Source organism: Podarcis melisellensis (assembly GCF_964234715.1).
Source record: "Podarcis melisellensis genome assembly, chromosome: 7".
NCBI classification, from domain to species: Eukaryota; Metazoa; Chordata; class Lepidosauria; order Squamata; family Lacertidae; genus Podarcis; species Podarcis melisellensis.
This window is the reverse complement of record NC_138539.1, coordinates 83,333,444-83,345,586: the sequence shown is the minus strand read 5'-3', so window position 1 is coordinate 83,345,586 and position 12,143 is coordinate 83,333,444.

Here is a 12,143-nt window from a genome sequence, read left to right as displayed (position 1 = left end):
TTTATTCAAAATTTCTGACGTTCTGCAATTCACTCAAAAATGGTGCGAAACTGTTGCAAACCATCCCCTGAAAGGTTTTTCGGTGGAAAGAGATGCGTTTTTATCATCGGAAACAGAATTAGCCCTCAATGTCTGAACAACTTTTTGAAAAAAATCGCTAAGCCGCGCGGTCACAATTTCTTCAAAATTTCTGACGTTCTGCAATTCACTCATAAATGGTGCCAAACTGTTGCAAACCATCCCCTCAAAGGTTTTTCTGTGGAAACAGATGCGATTTTTATCATCGGAAACAGAATTAGCCCTCGATGTCTGAACAACTTTTTTTGAAAAAATCCCTAAGTCGCGCGGTCACAATTTCTTCAAAATTTCTGACGGTCTGCAATTCACTCAAAAATGGTGCCAAACTGTTGCAAACCATCCCCTGAAAGGTTTTTCGGTGGAAACAGATGCGTTTTTATCATCGGAAACAGAATCAGCCCTCGATGTCTGAACAACTTTTTTTGAAAAAATCCCTAAGCCGCGCGGTCACAATTTCTTCAAAATTTCTGACGTTCTGCAATTCACTCATAAATGGTGCCAAACTGTTGCAAACCATCCCCTCAAAGGTTTTTCTGTGGAAACAGATGCGTTTTTATCATCGGAAACAGAATCAGCCCTCAATGTCTGAACAACTTTTTTAAAAAAAAATTCCTAAGCCGCGCGGTCACAATTTATTCAAAATTTCTGACGTTCTGCAATTCACTCAAAAATGGTGCGAAACTGTTGCAAACCATCCCCTGAAAGGTTTTTCGGTGGAAAGAGATGCGTTTTTATCATCGGAAACAGAATTAGCCCTCAATGTCTGAACAACTTTTTGAAAAAAATCGCTAAGCCGCGCGGTCACAATTTCTTCAAAATTTCTGACGTTCTGCAATTCACTCAAAAATGGTGCCAAACTGTTGCAAATGATCCCCTGAAAGGTTTTTCGGTGGAAACAGATGCGTTTTTATCATTGGAAACAGAATCAGCCCTCGATGTCTGAACAACTTTTTTTTAAAAAATCCCTAAGCCGCGCGGTCACAATTTCTTCAAAATTTCTGACGTTCTGCAATTCACTCATAAATGGTGCCAAACTGTTGCAAACCATCCCCTCAAAGGTTTTTCTGTGGAAACAGATGCGATTTTTATCATCGGAAACAGAATTAGCCCTCAATGTCTCAACAACTTTTTTTTAAAAAATCCCTAAGCCGCGCGGTCACAATTTCTTCAAAATTTCTGACGTTCTGCAATTCACTCAAAAATGGTGCCAAACTGTTGCAAACCATCCCCTGAAAGGTTTTTCGGTGGAAACAGATGCGTTTTTATCATCGGAAACAGAATCAGCCCTCGATGTCTGAACAACTTTTTTTGAAAAAATCCCTAAGCCGCGCGGTCACAATTTCTTCAAAATTTCTGACGTTCTGCGATTCACTCAAAAATGGTGCCAAACTTTTGCAGACCATCCCCTGAAAGGTTTTTCGGTGGAAACAGATGCGTTTTTATCATCGGAAACAGAATCAGCCCTCGATGTCTGAACAACTTTTTTTGAAAAAATCCCTAAGTCGCGCGGTCACAATTTCTTCAAAATTTCTGACGTTCTGCAATTCACTCAAAAATGGTGCCAAACTGTTGCAACCGATCCCCTGAAAGTTTTTTCGGTGGAAACAGATGCGTTTTTATCATCGGAAACAGAATCAGCCCTCGATGTCTGAACAACTTTTTTTGAAAAAATCCCTAAGCCGCGCGGTCACAATTTCTTCAAAATTTCTGACGTTCTGCAATTCACTCATAAATGGTGCCAAACTGTTGCAAACCATCCCCTCAAAGGTTTTTCTGTGGAAACAGATGCGTTTTTATCATCGGAAACAGAATCAGCCCTCGATGTCTGAACAACTTTTTTTTAAAAAAAATTCCTAAGCCGCGCGGTCACAATTTATTCAAAATTTCTGACGTTCTGCAATTCACTCAAAAATGGTGCGAAACTGTTGCAAACCATCCCCTGAAAGGTTTTTCGGTGGAAAGAGATGCGTTTTTATCATCGGAAACAGAATTAGCCCTCAATGTCTGAACAACTTTTTGAAAAAAATCGCTAAGCCGCGCGGTCACAATTTCTTCAAAATTTCTGACGTTCTGCAATTCACTCATAAATGGTGCCAAACTGTTGCAAACCATCCCCTCAAAGGTTTTTCTGTGGAAACAGATGCGATTTTTATCATCGGAAACAGAATTAGCCCTCGATGTCTGAACAACTTTTTTTGAAAAAATCCCTAAGTCGCGCGGTCACAATTTCTTCAAAATTTCTGACGTTCTGCAATTCACTCAAAAATGGTGCCAAACTGTTGCGAACGATCCCCTGAAAGGTTTTTCGGTGGAAACAGATGCGTTTTTATCATCGGAAACAGAATCAGCCCTCGATGTCTGAACAACTTTTTTTGAAAAAATCCCTAAGCCGCGCGGTCACAATTTATTCAAAATTTCTGACGTTCTGCAATTCACTCAAAAATGGTGCCAAACTTTTGCAGACCATCCCCTGAAAGGTTTTTCGGTGGAAACAGATGCGTTTTTATCATCGGAAACAGAATCAGCCCTCAATGTCTGAACAACTTTTTAAAAAAAAAATTCCTAAGCCGCGCGGTCACAATTTATTCAAAATTTCTGACGTTCTGCAATTCACTCAAAAATAGTGCGAAACTGTTGCAAACCATCCCCCGAAAGGTTTTTCGGTGGAAAGAGATGCGTTTTTATCATCGGAAACAGAATTAGCCCTCAATGTCTGAACAACTTTTTGAAAAAAATCGCTAAGCCGCGCGGTCACAATTTCTTCAAAATTTCTGACGTTCTGCAATTCACTAAAAAATGGTGCCAAACTGTTGCGAACGATCCCCTGAAAGGTTTTTCGGTGGAAACAGATGCGTTTTTATCATCGGAAACAGAATCAGCCCTCGATGTCTGAACAACTTTTTTTGAAAAAATCCCTAAGCCGCGCGGTCACAATTTCTTCAAAATTTCTGACGTTCTGCAATTCACTCATAAATGGTGCCAAACTGTTGCAAACCATCCCCTCAAAGGTTTTTCTGTGGAAACAGATGCGTTTTTATCATCGGAAACAGAATCAGCCCTCAATGTCTGAACAACTTTTTTAAAAAAAAATTCCTAAGCCGCGCGGTCACAATTTATTCAAAATTTCTGACGTTCTGCAATTCACTCAAAAATGTTGCGAAACTGTTGCAAACCATCCCCTGAAAGGTTTTTCGGTGGAAAGAGATGCGTTTTTATCATCGGAAACAGAATTAGCCCTCAATGTCTGAACAACTTTTTTTAAAAAATCGCTAAGCCGCGCGGTCACAATTTCTTCAAAATTTCTGACGTTCTGCACTTCACTCAAAAATGGTGCCAAACTGTTGCAAACGATCCCCTGAAAGGTTTTTCGGTGGAAAGAGATGCGTTTTTATCATCGGAAACAGAATTAGCCCTCAATGTCTGAACAACTTTTTGAAAAAAATCGCTAAGCCGCGCGGTCACAATTTCTTCAAAATTTCTGACGTTCTGCAATTCACTCAAAAATGGTGCCAAACTGTTGCAAACGATCCCCTGAAAGGTTTTTCGGTGGAAACAGATGCGTTTTTATCATTGGAAACAGAATCAGCCCTCGATGTCTGAACAACTTTTTTTAAAAAAATCCCTAAGCCGCGCGGTCACAATTTCTTCAAAATTTCTGACGTTCTGCAATTCACTCATAAATGGTGCCAAACTGTTGCAAACCATCCCCTCAAAGGTTTTTCTGTGGAAACAGATGCGATTTTTATCATCGGAAACAGAATTAGCCCTCGATGTCTGAACAACTTTTTTTTAAAAAATCCCTAAGCCGCGCGGTCACAATTTCTTCAAAATTTCTGACGTTCTGCAATTCACTCAAAAATGGTGCCAAACTGTTGCAAACCATCCCCTGAAAGGTTTTTCGGTGGAAACAGATGCGTTTTTATCATCGGAAACAGAATCAGCCCTCGATGTCTGAACAACTTTTTTTGAAAAAATCCCTAAGCCGCGCGGTCACAATTTCTTCAAAATTTCTGACGTTCTGCTATTCACTCAAAAATGGTGCCAAACTTTTGCAGACCATCCCCTGAAAGGTTTTTCGGTGGAAACAGATGCGTTTTTATCATCGGAAACAGAATCAGCCCTCGATGTCTGAACAACTTTTTTTGAAAAAATCCCTAAGTCGCGCGGTCACAATTTCTTCAAAATTTCTGACGTTCTGCAATTCACTCAAAAATGGTGCCAAACTGTTGCAACCGATCCCCTGAAAGTTTTTTCGGTGGAAACAGATGCGTTTTTATCATCGGAAACAGAATCAGCCCTCGATGTCTGAACAACTTTTTTTGAAAAAATCCCTAAGCCGCGCGGTCACAATTTCTTCAAAATTTCTGACGTTCTGCAATTCACTCATAAATGGTGCCAAACTGTTGCAAACCATCCCCTCAAAGGTTTTTCTGTGGAAACAGATGCGTTTTTATCATCGGAAACAGAATCAGCCCTCGATGTCTGAACAACTTTTTAAAAAAAAAATTCCTAAGCCGCGCGGTCACAATTTATTCAAAATTTCTGACGTTCTGCAATTCACTCAAAAATGGTGCGAAACTGTTGCAAACCATCCCCTGAAAGGTTTTTCGGTGGAAAGAGATGCGTTTTTATCATCGGAAACAGAATTAGCCCTCAATGTCTGATCAACTTTTTGAAAAAAATCGCTAAGCCGCGCGGTCACAATTTCTTCAAAATTTCTGACGTTCTGCAATTCACTCATAAATGGTGCCAAACTGTTGCAAACCATCCCCTCAAAGGTTTTTCTGTGGAAACAGATGCGATTTTTATCATCGGAAAAAGAATTAGCCCTCGATGTCTGAACAACTTTTTTTGAAAAAATCCCTAAGTCGCGCGGTCACAATTTATTCAAAATTTCTGACGTTCTGCAATTCACTCAAAAATGGTGCCAAACTGTTGCAAACCATCCCCTGAAAGGTTTTTCGGTGGAAACAGATGCGTTTTTATCATCGGAAACAGAATCAGCCCTCGATGTCTGAACAACTTTTTTTGAAAAAATCCCTAAGCCGCGCGGTCACAATTTCTTCAAAATTTCTGACGTTCTGCAATTCACTCATAAATGGTGCCAAACTGTTGCAAACCATCCCCTCAAAGGTTTTTCTGTGGAAACAGATGCGTTTTTATCATCGGAAACAGAATCAGCCCTCAATGTCTGAACAACTTTTTTTAAAAAAAATTCCTAAGCCGCGCGGTCACAATTTATTCAAAATTTCTGACGTTCTGCAATTCACTCAAAAATGGTGCCAAACTGTTGCAAACCATCCCCTGAAAGGTTTTTCGGTGGAAAGAGATGCGTTTTTATCATCGGAAACAGAATTAGCCCTCAATGTCTGAACAACTTTTTGAAAAAAATCGCTAAGCCGCGCGGTCACAATTTCTTCAAAATTTCTGACGTTCTGCAATTCACTCAAAAATGGTGCCAAACTGTTGCAAACGATCCCCTGAAAGGTTTTTCGGTGGAAACAGATGCGTTTTTATCATTGGAAACAGAATCAGCCCTCGATGTCTGAACAACTTTTTTTAAAAAAATCCCTAAGCCGCGCGGTCACAATTTCTTCAAAATTTCTGACGTTCTGCAATTCACTCAAAAATGGTGCCAAACTGTTGCAAACCATCCCCTCAAAGGTTTTTCTGTGGAAACAGATGCGATTTTTATCATCGGAAACAGAATTAGCCCTCGATGTCTGAACAACTTTTTTTTAAAAAATCCCTAAGCCGCGCGGTCACAATTTCTTCAAAATTTCTGACGTTCTGCAATTCACTCAAAAATGGTGCCAAACTGTTGCAAACCATCCCCTGAAAGGTTTTTCGGTGGAAACAGATGCGTTTTTATCATTGGAAACAGAATCAGCCCTCGATGTCTGAACAACTTTTTTTGAAAAAATCCCTAAGCCGCGCGGTCACAATTTCTTCAAAATTTCTGACGTTCTGCGATTCACTCAAAAATGGTGCCAAACTTTTGCAGACCATCCCCTGAAAGGTTTTTCGGTGGAAACAGATGCGTTTTTATCATCGGAAACAGAATCAGCCCTCGATGTCTGAACAACTTTTTTTGAAAAAATCCCTAAGTCGCGCGGTCACAATTTCTTCAAAATTTCTGACGTTCTGCAATTCACTCAAAAATGGTGCCAAACTGTTGCAACCGATCCCCTGAAAGTTTTTTCGGTGGAAACAGATGCGTTTTTATCATCGGAAACAGAATCAGCCCTCGATGTCTGAACAACTTTTTTTGAAAAAATCCCTAAGCCGCGCGGTCACAATTTCTTCAAAATTTCTGACGTTCTGCAATTCACTCATAAATGGTGCCAAACTGTTGCAAACCATCCCCTCAAAGGTTTTTCTGTGGAAACAGATGCGTTTTTATCATCGGAAACAGAATCAGCCCTCGATGTCTGAACAACTTTTTTAAAAAAAAATTCCTAAGCCGCGCGGTCACAATTTATTCAAAATTTCTGACGTTCTGCAATTCACTCAAAAATGGTGCGAAACTGTTGCAAACCATCCCCTGAAAGGTTTTTCGGTGGAAAGAGATGCGTTTTTATCATCGGAAACAGAATTAGCCCTCAATGTCTGAACAACTTTTTGAAAAAAATCGCTAAGCCGCGTGGTCACAATTTCTTCAAAATTTCTGACGTTCTGCAATTCACTCATAAATGGTGCCAAACTGTTGCAAACCATCCCCTCAAAGTTTTTTCGGTGGAAACAGATGCGTTTTTATCATCGGAAACAGAATCAGCCCTCGATGTCTGAACAACTTTTTTTGAAAAAATCCCTAAGCCGCGCGGTCACAATTTATTCAAAATTTCTGACGTTCTGCAATTCACTCAAAAATGGTGCGAAACTGTTGCAAACCATCCCCTGAAAGGTTTTTCGGTGGAAAGAGATGCGTTTTTATCATCGGAAACAGAATTAGCCCTCAATGTCTGAACAACTTTTTGAAAAAAATCGCTAAGCCGCGCGGTCACAATTTCTTCAAAATTTCTGACGTTCTGCAATTCACTCAAAAATGGTGCCAAACTGTTGCAAACGATCCCCTGAAAGGTTTTTCGGTGGAAACAGATGCGTTTTTATCATTGGAAACAGAATCAGCCCTCGATGTCTGAACAACTTTTTTTTAAAAAATCCCTAAGCCGCGCGGTCACAATTTCTTCAAAATTTCTGACGTTCTGCAATTCACTCATAAATGGTGCCAAACTGTTGCAAACCATCCCCTCAAAGGTTTTTCTGTGGAAACAGATGCGATTTTTATCATCGGAAACAGAATTAGCCCTCGATGTCTGAACAACTTTTTTTTAAAAAATCCCTAAGCCGCGCGGTCACAATTTCTTCAAAATTTCTGACGTCCTGCAATTCACTCATAAATGGTGCCAAACTGTTGCAAACCATCCCCTCAAAGGTTTTTCTGTGGAAACAGATGCGTTTTTATCATCGGAAACAGAATCAGCCCTCGATGTCTGAACAACTTTTTTAAAAAAAAATTCCTAAGCCGCGCGGTCACAATTTATTCAAAATATCTGACGTTCTGCAATTCACTCAAAAATGGTGCGAAACTGTTGCAAACCATCCCCTGAAAGGTTTTTCGGTGGAAAGAGATGCGTTTTTATCATCGGAAACAGAATTAGCCCTCAATGTCTGAACAACTTTTTGAAAAAAATCGCTAAGCCGCGCGGTCACAATTTCTTCAAAATTTCTGACGTTCTGCAATTCACTCAAAAATGGTGCCAAACTGTTGCAAACGATCCCCTGAAAGGTTTTTCGGTGGAAACAGATGCGTTTTTATCATCGGAAACAGAATCAGCCCTCGATGTCTGAACAACTTTTTTTGAAAAAATCCCTAAGTCGCGCGGTCACAATTTCTTCAAAATTTCTGACGTTCTGCTATTCACTCAAAAATGGTGCCAAACTTTTGCAGACCATCCCCTGAAAGGTTTTTCGGTGGAAACAGATGCGTTTTTATCATCGGAAACACAATCAGCCCTCGATGTCTGAACAACATTTTTTTAAAAAAATCCCTAAGCCGCGCGGTCACAATTTCTTCAAAATTTCTGACGTTCTGCAATTCACTCATAAATGGTGCCAAACTGTTGCAAACCATCCCCTCAAAGGTTTTTCTGTGGAAACAGATGCGTTTTTATCATCGGAAACAGAATCAGCCCTCAATGTCTGAACAACTTTTTTAAAAAAAAAATTCCTAAGCCGCGCGGTCACAATTTATTCAAAATTTCTGACGTTCTGCAATTCACTCAAAAATGGTGCGAAACTGTTGCAAACCATCCCCTGAAAGATTTTTCGGTGGAAAGAGATGCGTTTTTATCATCGGAAACAGAATTAGCCCTCGATGTCTGAACAACTTTTTTTGAAAAATCGCTAAGCCGCGCGGTCACAATTTCTTCAAAATTTCTGACGTTCTGCAATTCACTCAAAAATGGTGCCAAACTGTTGCAAACGATCCCCTGAAAGTTTTTTCGGTGGAAACAGATGCGTTTTTATCATCGGAAACAGAATCAGCCCTCGATGTCTGAACAACTTTTTTTTAAAAAATCCCTAAGCCGCGCGGTCACAATTTCTTCAAAATTTCTGACGTTCTGCAATTCACTCATAAATGGTGCCAAACTGTTGCAAACCATCCCCTCAAAGGTTTTTCTGTGGAAACAGATGCGTTTTTATCATCGGAAACAGAATCAGCCCTCAATGTCTGAACAACTTTTTTAAAAAAAAATTCCTAAGCCGCGCGGTCACAATTTATTCAAAATTTCTGACGTTCTGCAATTCACTCAAAAATGGTGCGAAACTGTTGCAAACCATCCCCTGAAAGGTTTTTCGGTGGAAAGAGATGCGTTTTTATCATCGGAAACAGAATTAGCCCTCAATGTCTGAACAACTTTTTGAAAAAAATCGCTAAGCCGCGCCGTCACAATTTCTTCAAAATTTCTGACGTTCTGCAATTCACTCAAAAATGGTGCCAAACTGTTGCAAACGATCCCCTGAAAGGTTTTTCGGTGGAAACAGATGCGTTTTTATCATTGGAAACAGAATCAGCCCTCGATGTCTGAACAACTTTTTTTTAAAAAATCCCTAAGCCGCGCGGTCACAATTTCTTCAAAATTTCTGACGTTCTGCAATTCACTCATAAATGGTGCCAAACTGTTGCAAACCATCCCCTCAAAGGTTTTTCTGTGGAAACAGATGCGATTTTTATCATCGGAAACAGAATTAGCCCTCGATGTCTGAACAACTTTTTTTTAAAAAATCCCTAAGCCGCGCGGTCACAATTTCTTCAAAATTTCTGACGTTCTGCAATTCACTCAAAAATGGTGCCAAACTGTTGCAAACCATCCCCTGAAAGGTTTTTCGGTGGAAACAGATGCGTTTTTATCATCGGAAACAGAATCAGCCCTCGATGTCTGAACAACTTTTTTTGAAAAAATCCCTAAGCCGCGCGGTCACAATTTCTTCAAAATTTCTCACGTTCTGCTATTCACTCAAAAATGGTGCCAAACTTTTGCAGACCATCCCCTGAAAGGTTTTTCGGTGGAAACAGATGCGTTTTTATCATCGGAAACAGAATCAGCCCTCGATGTCTGAACAACTTTTTTTGAAAAAATCCCTAAGTCGCGCGGTCACAATTTCTTCAAAATTTCTGACGTTCTGCAATTCACTCAAAAATGGTGCCAAACTGTTGCAACCGATCCCCTGAAAGTTTTTTCGGTGGAAACAGATGCGTTTTTATCATCGGAAACAGAATCAGCCCTCGATGTCTGAACAACTTTTTTTGAAAAAATCCCTAAGCCGCGCGGTCACAATTTCTTCAAAATTTCTGACGTTCTGCAATTCACTCATAAATGGTGCCAAACTGTTGCAAACCATCCCCTCAAAGGTTTTTCTGTGGAAACAGATGCGTTTTTATCATCGGAAACAGAATCAGCCCTCGATGTCTGAACAACTTTTTTTAAAAAAAATTCCTAAGCCGCGCGGTCACAATTTATTCAAAATTTCTGACGTTCTGCAATTCACTCAAAAATGGTGCGAAACTGTTGCAAACCATCCGCTCAAAGGTTTTTCTGTGGAAACAGATGCGATTTTTATCATCGGAAACAGAATTAGCCCTCGATGTCTGAACAACTTTTTTTGAAAAAATCCCTAAGTCGCGCGGTCACAATTTCTTCAAAATTTCTGACGTTCTGCAATTCACTCAAAAATGGTGCCAAACTGTTGCAAACGATCCCCTGAAAGTTTTTTCGGTGGAAACAGATGCGTTTTTATCATCGGAAACAGAATCAGCCCTCGATGTCTGAACAACTTTTTTTGAAAAAATCCCTAAGACGCGCGGTCACAATTTCTTCAAAATTTCTGACGTTCTGCAATTCACTCATAAATGGTGCCAAACTGTTGCAAACCATCCCCTCAAAGGTTTTTCTGTGGAAACAGATGCGTTTTTATCATCGGAAACAGGATCAGCCCTCAATGTCTGAACAACTTTTTTAAAAAAAAATTCCTAAGCCGCGCGGTCACAATTTATTCAAAATTTCTGACGTTCTGCAATTCACTCAAAAATGGTGCGAAACTGTTGCAAACCATCCCCTGAAAGGTTTTTCGGTGGAAAGAGATGCGTTTTTATCATCGGAAACAGAATTAGCCCTCAATGTCTGAACAACTTTTTGAAAAAAATCGCTAAGCCGCGCGGTCACAATTTCTTCAAAATTTCTGACGTTCTGCAATTCACTCAAAAATGGTGCCAAACTGTTGCAAACGATCCCCTGAAAGGTTTTTCGGTGGAAACAGATGCGTTTTTATCATTGGAAACAGAATCAGCCCTCGATGTCTGAACAACTTTTTTTAAAAAAATCCCTAAGCCGCGCGGTCACAATTTCTTCAAAATTTCTGACGTTCTGCAATTCACTCATAAATGGTGCCAAACTGTTGCAAACCATCCCCTCAAAGGTTTTTCTGTGGAAACAGATGCGATTTTTATCATCGGAAACAGAATTAGCCCTCGATGTCTGAACAACTTTTTTATAAAAAAACCCTAAGCCGCGCGGTCACAATTTCTTCAAAATTTCTGACGTTCTGCAATTCACTCAAAAATGGTGCCAAACTGTTGCAAACCATCCCCTGAAAGGTTTTTCGGTGGAAACAGATGCGTTTTTATCATCGGAAACAGAATCAGCCCTCGATGTCTGAACAACTTTTTTTGAAAAAATCCCTAAGCCGCGCGGTCACAATTTCTTCAAAATTTCTGACGTTCTGCTATTCACTCAAAAATGGTGCCAAACTTTTGCAGACCATCCCCTGAAAGGTTTTTCGGTGGAAACAGATGCGTTTTTATCATCGGAAACAGAATCAGCCCTCGATGTCTGAACAACTTTTTTTGAAAAAATCCCTAAGTCGCGCGGTCACAATTTCTTCAAAATTTCTGACGTTCTGCAATTCACTCATAAATGGTGCCAAACTGTTGCAACCGATCCCCTGAAAGTTTTTTCGGTGGAAACAGATGCGTTTTTATCATCGGAAACAGAATCAGCCCTCGATGTCTGAACAACTTTTTAAAAAAAAAATTCCTAAGCCGCGCGGTCACAATTTATTCAAAATTTCTGACGTTCTGCAATTCACTCAAAAATGGTGCGAAACTGTTGCAAACCATCCCCTGAAAGGTTTTTCGGTGGAAAGAGATGCGTTTTTATAATCGGAAACAGAATTAGCCCTCAATGTCTGAACAACTTTTTGAAAAAAATCGCTAAGCCGCGCGGTCACAATTTCTTCAAAATTTCTGACGTTCTGCAATTCACTCAAAAATGGTGCCAAACTGTTGCAAACGATCCCCTGAAAGGTTTTTCGGTGGAAACAGATGCGTTTTTATCATCGGAAACAGAATCAGCCCTCGATGTCTGAACAACTTTTTTTAAAAAAATCCCTAAGCCGCGCGGTCACAATTTCTTCAAAATTTCTGACGTTCTGCTATTCACTCAAAAATGGTGCCAAACTTTTGCAGACCATCCCCTGAAAGGTTTTTCGGTGGAAACAGATGC